The sequence below is a fragment of the Cydia fagiglandana genome, chromosome 1 (assembly GCF_963556715.1).
Source record: "Cydia fagiglandana chromosome 1, ilCydFagi1.1, whole genome shotgun sequence".
NCBI lineage: Eukaryota > Metazoa > Arthropoda > Insecta > Lepidoptera > Tortricidae > Cydia > Cydia fagiglandana.
Genome location: NC_085932.1, coordinates 255,985 through 262,767, shown reverse-complemented (window position 1 = coordinate 262,767; position 6,783 = coordinate 255,985).

Sequence of the window (6,783 nt, the reverse complement as noted above, 5' to 3'; positions counted from 1 at the left end):
TGCCAGCTGCAGACCCACGCTCGCCCCGAGCCCCGGCTGCTGTGACGGAGGTCGCGGGGCTGCACGCACGCGCCGCGCACGCCGAGCGCGCCGCCGCGCGCCTGCTCGCGCGCCTGCAGGCCGCCGACGCGCTCGTCGCCGAGCTCTACCGCGAGAACTGCCAGCTGCAGACCCACGCTCGCCCCGAGCCCCGGCTGCTGTGACGGAGGTACATATGTTATGCATCGTTCGCGGTTTACTAGCCGTTCGTAAACCGTATATGAACGTCCCCGTCGATCCGACCGCGAGCCCCCGAAGCTTCAGGGGCGATGTCGTGTACGTAGATAGAACCGCCGGTTGCGGCCCCTAGCGCACGCCGAGCCCGGATCGCTGTGATCAAAAGTGCCGGGGGCGGGTACGTGTCAGTTCGGCCCGCCGCCTCCGTTCAAAATATTGAGTAATGTAAATACGCGAGAGCGATAAAAAAGTAGGTAAATATCGTAATTTTATTACCCACGTTTCGATCCGATGTTTCCTAGGGCGAATCGATTAAGAAATTATTTCAATGTGGCGACGTACAATTATAATAAACGTCGTGGAACATAAAATTTTATTCAGTCGTCGAGTATCATACTCATACGTTTTTCGATTTATGTAGGTATCAATGATTCGACTGACCGACTCAAGTAAGAAGAAATTAAAGTCATACAATCATAGAAAATTACATTAAATAGTTTAAATTCTAGTTAATGTTTGGTATCTTGTTTGCGCATTTAACTACGCGAGATTAAGATCTATGTCTCGTTTGAGATGAAAAAGTTGTGATTACAAATATTATAATTACGTGACTTCATTCCGAATTAGAATAAGAAAAATATATAAATCAATCCTGCGTCGACTGTGTATTGTATGAGTGTCTCTAAAATTATGCCATATTTCATTAATAAGGAGAGTCTTTTCAAAGGAGCATATTTCTCTAGAAACACTATCATACAAAAATAAGCCCTTTTAAAAGTCACTTCTCAATTATTGTTGGCAAAACCATTATATTTTATTTAGAAATCGACAATTGAAGAAAAAATTGTAAATATTACAAATGTATTTGAAATTACGTTCCTAAATTGCTTATTGTGAGAATCAATCTAATATTTGATTGAAGATTATATTAGTTCGTTTTTTTAGCATTAGAAATAAGGTAAACAATCTTGATGTGTCCTTTAATTGAAAAACACGATTTAAAAATAAGTTACAACAAATATGTTACAAATTATAAATCTAATACGACCATCTATATTCTTCTGCTTTCATAAGTAATAGTTACTGATTTTTAAAAAGCGTTTTTCAATTAAAAGACATATCAAATTCGCTTACCTTCTTTCAAGTTCTTTCTAATAGCGGAGGCAGTTATAAAGTTGACCCAAAAATTTTTTATTAAGCTATGAGCTTAATCATATATGTTCCTTGAGTAATTCTAAGCATTTCAAGCCTGGGAGGCAATAAGAAATGTGTGTCTACTCGGATTTGTAATGGATTCAAACTTTCAACCTCTTTTTAACCCTGTTAGGGAATGAATTTTACAAAACGCTGAAATTACTTTTCCTGTCTTTTAATAATATCCCCAAATACAAAGATTCAAGTCCCGCGTTCGAAAAATTTTTTGATATCCATACAAACTTTCAACCCCTTTTTCACCACCTTAGGGGATGAATTTTCAAAAACGCTGAAATTAGTTTTCTTGTATGTTTATAATATATCGTTTTACGAAGTTTCAAATTCCTAGCTTAAAATAAAACTTGAACCCCATACAAACTTTCATCCCCTTTTTAACCCCCTTAGGGGTTGAATTTCCCAAAATCGCTTCTTATCTCTTGTACACTTTATACATGTAATCTAGTGTGCAAATTTCAACTTTCTATCTGTTGTAGTTTCGGCTCCGCGTAGCAAAAATCTCCAACCAAATTTTTCACCTTTTTACGTTTTTCTTGTAAAATTACTATGAAACTGAAAAAAACAAATATCAGCAATGAATTCTACGTCTTTGGTTTATACGAAAATGATACCAAACTTGCCCAAGTACCCACCAGGATCAGAATAGATTTTTTTTAAAGATGACGGGTGGCGGCCGTCTTTGTACCCCACCCTCCCCCCCACCCCAGGCTAGAAATGCTTAGAATTACTCAAATATCAGATGTGATGAAGCTCATAGCTTAATAAAAAATTTTTGGGTCATGTATGGCAGCGTTACATAACTGATTCCAGTATAAAGCCCCCTCCAGACTATGCGCGTGAATCGCGGGCGAAGCCGCGAACGCGAGTGTGGAGGAGGCTTAATGCTAAAAAAACCGGGCAAGTGCGTGTCGGACTCGCGCACGAAGGGTTCCGTACCATAATGCAAAAAAAAAAAACAAAAAAAAAGCAAAAAAAAACGGTCACGGTACTGCAGACCACTCCCGACGTTGCTTAACTTTGGTCAAAAACCACGTTTGTTGTATGGGAGCCCCATTTGAATCTATTTTATTCCGTTTTTAGTATTTGTTATTATAGCGGCAACAGAAATACATCATCTGTGAAAATTTCAACTGTGTAGCTATCACGGTTCGTGAGATACAGCCTGGTGACAGACGGACGGACAGCGAAGTCTTAGTAATAGGGTCCCGTTTTACCCTTTGGGTACGGAACCCTAAAAACGAACTATAGGAACGAACTACTTATTATACCTATACCTAACATAAGTATTAGGTATTATAAGCAGTTCGTAGGTAATAAGTATTACCTAACTATATAAGTATATAATTATTTTGAGACTTGCAAAGGACTTATTCAGATTAAAAAAAGAAATGAAATATTTTGAGAAATGTCTCTTTGCTAATGTATTAAAAAGCGAAATTTCTTTTGACGTCATATCGGCGACGTATGTGCATTTTTATTGTGATTAATAGAATTAGACCAAGATAAGTCTGCCACGATTTTAATACAACACGCAGTGCAAATGTCATTTTAAACGTCAAACTTCTATGAAATTATGACGTTTAAATAACAATTGCACTGCGTGTGCGTGTGCTGTCAACATCGTTGCAGACTTGTCATGCTCTAACTCTACTCACTATCTTGAGTTTTGTCAGAATATTTTGCCATAATTTATTTGTTTATATTCAGGTTATACTTGTCGTAAGTTTTGCCCAACATTTTAAATGTAAATTAAATATGCGGGGTCGCTGCTACTGTCCACTGCAATAGTAATATTTTGTATATCAAGCGCTCAAAATTATTTGACAAGCTCTTATAGCTATACAATTTTGACGCGCTTCGACGTGCAAGAGATTAGATTTGACTGTACATTAATTTGAACTATATAAATGGCCTTATTAACCTAATTAAACAGTATAGTCGACTGACATTTATACAGAACATTCTTAAGATTATGTAATTTGTGTATACTATAAGTTTGATATAGGTATGCTTGAATTCCTTCCTAAAGGTTTGTGAATTGTTATAGATACCTAAACATAAAAGGGTTTTATTCGATGGATTATTATTAGGGGTCATCCATGTCGCACGAATTTCGAGGTTTTTTGACCCCTCCCCCCCTCCTTGTCACACTTGGTCACATTTGGCAAACCCCTCCCCCCCTAGTGTGACGTCACATTTTTTCTACGAAATCGCCAAACCGAATTTAATAAGTACCTAAATATTATTAATATTGTATCAAAATATTTTTGACGATATGAATATTAGTAATTTTATAACTCAAAACTGCTTAGGAAAGAAAATTAAACTAATAAAAACGATTATCGTTTTAAAAACTTGTTATTAAATGTACAGCGAATAAAATAATTTAAATAAATTTTCGGTTACTGATGAAGTTAAAGTGACGTCACAAAGTTTGTGTCTCCCTCCTCCCCCATGTCACAATATGTCACATTTTCTTGACCCCCTCCCTCCCCCTAAACGTGTGATGTAATTAATGGATGACACCTTATTATTATGGATGGATGGATTATTAGGTAGTTCCAAAACAAAAATAATAAATATGTGCTCATATCCATTAATTCGCTTCAAAATTCTCGTATTGTATAACGTTCGTCGTTTAACAAAATATAAACAAACTACACTACGTAACAATAATGCCAATCCGTGAACCTGCTCAACATTGCCTACCAAGTCAACATTGCCTGGCATGAAACAGTGATATTGATTCTAGTAAACTGTGCGACGGCCGTTTAATAATGTAACATATACCAATATGTATGTTGAGATGAGTGAGGTAGGCGTGTCGGTGTATTTGTAGGTGTGTAACGCACGCCGATAGTGCCTTTTTTGTCGAAGTCGGCGCCGACGAAATATATAGGTTTACTATTAAATTTTTTTAACAAAAGGGGGGCAATAATTGTAAGGACCAATCATATGGTAGTTTACCCTATCTCTCCCAGTTAAACATGCATTTCTAAGTAAACCACGTTTTAAAGTTTTGACACGATTGTGAGTCTACGTGATGCAAATTGGACGAATTATATATATTATTACGACACATTTTGTTTAAATGTTTATTGTAGATATTTATATAATAAAGAACCATCCCGCACGGGGCGAACGTGACTATACTTATCTCATTCCCTCTCGAGCGAGAGGGAACTATGGCCGTGCACGTATAGGCTGGACATGAGAATTTAGTCAAGTAATTAGATAGGGAGATTAGGGAGTTTGTAATAGTGTAATAAAAAATATTACATACTAAAGATATGAAAACAGGTCACTGTGTGGAAATTCAAACAAAAGTGCCCCGTTTCGATTGCTCTTAAGTGTGGTAATGTTCACAAAGCTGCTAGTTGTTGAAAGCACGAGTAAAACATTAATATATTTTACATACTATTATCCAGTTGCAAAAACGTCAATTACGATATTGCCTCATTGAAAAAGGCTTTAAGAAAACGACCGGTTCACCGATCAGTCGTCCGCTTTTGACTTAACCTGACAGTTAGAGAGATATGTAGGTATGATACTTTAAATAAATTCAATGTACATTTATCTACACACATGTCATTAGTGCTCTATAATGCGTTCAGAAACCGTAGGAAATGACAAGCTTAATGACAACCAATTTTACTATGAGAACTTTTTTATCTGTGGTAGTAGGAAAATTTGTACTTTAATGTACATAACGTTACAGATTTTTGTAGGTTATGAGTTTAAATTTGGAACATCAGTCAAAACTCAAGTAGGTCTCTATTCTAGTATTCATAGATATTAAAACCGTTATCGATACGAAACGTCAATTTAGTATGTTTTTTAAATATAAACCGCACGACATTTGATCTCGAGTGACATGAGAATAGGGACTTTATTCTTTTGTCTAGGAATTTAAAAAAAACTACGGATGTGTGACATGCGTGAAAAAAGTTTTCATTCAGCGCCATTTGACGTACTTACAGTTTATCTTTTAGTTAGTTTTAAGTATGTGTTTAGATAAAGTAGTGTATGTAACTGTACATAATTAGGCATTAAAACACTCGTGTGATCCTATTAAGAAACTCACTAACGTTCGTTTCTTAAACCCACACTCGTATTTTAATGCCTCTCATTATGTAGCAGTCACATAAACTACTATTATGCAACTGGAAAGTCTGGAAACAGTGCAAACTTTGTTATCCACAATAGCTAAATTATTGTTGACAGATTTGATTATTGGAAATTATATCATATATGTACCTACATGTGAGATAATTATAATTAATTATATTTATGTATCCTTATGACGTTTTAAATTTTTTATGTATTTTTACAGTTACAAAGTACACTGTACAAGATAATGGCAGAAGTAGTCATGGACTAGGGCCCGTTTCATAAACATTTGTACATAGTACCTACAAGCGAAATTAAGTTTCTGTACAATAAGTAAATATTTAAAAAAGTACACCTACAAATTACAGGTTTTCTTAAAACGGCTCCCCTAGACTCTAGGAGAGTCGTCTAGGAAAATCGTTGCAGACTCATTTTGGTTTAACTCTAGGGCCTAGAGTTAGACCAAAATGAGTCTGCAACGATTTTAATAGCACACGCAGTGCAAGTGTTATTTTAAACGTCAATAAACTTCTTACATATTATGATGTGTAAATAATACTTGCACTGTGTACGAGTATGCTAGCAAAATAATTTCAATCTTTTCTTGGTCTAACTCTAGTCATTTGGCCACACAAATGTTTCGAGGCTAACCGTCATTTTATCGCATTTTTGTACGAGTGTATAAATGTGTATCACCATTTGTACGAGTTAGCAGTGTATCAAGTGTATCGCTTCCTACCCGTGTTCCGTGGACCGCACTCTGCCGACAGCGAGCGGTGCCCGCATTGCTTTGTTTCATGCTCAATACTACCTTTCCTCTAGATTTTACTATTTACAGGTACAGTTAATTTCAACATTTTGACGCCGATACAATGGAAGAAAAATATATTTCTATAGATGTAGTTCTTTTTTCCCACTGGTGACAGCAGGGTATATATTTCTTATCTACCTATTCAAAATTTCCATATAATATTCGGAGATTCTAAGCCTTTCAAAGTTCTAACTTCATTATCGATTTGGGTAGCGTTTTGTAGAAATATTTGACCCTTAACTTGCATTTTGGACATTAATATTTATTTTAGTCTTGTCATCATATTATTACTGTGCATGAGCTTGACTGTACCTATCGTCGGTATTAAACGACAACGTTTAAGTTAACGCTTTCATCATTTGTCGGTATATTTATTGTATAGACGTACAATCAAGTGGGCGGATAACATATGCAATGCGATCACTGTGCACTGG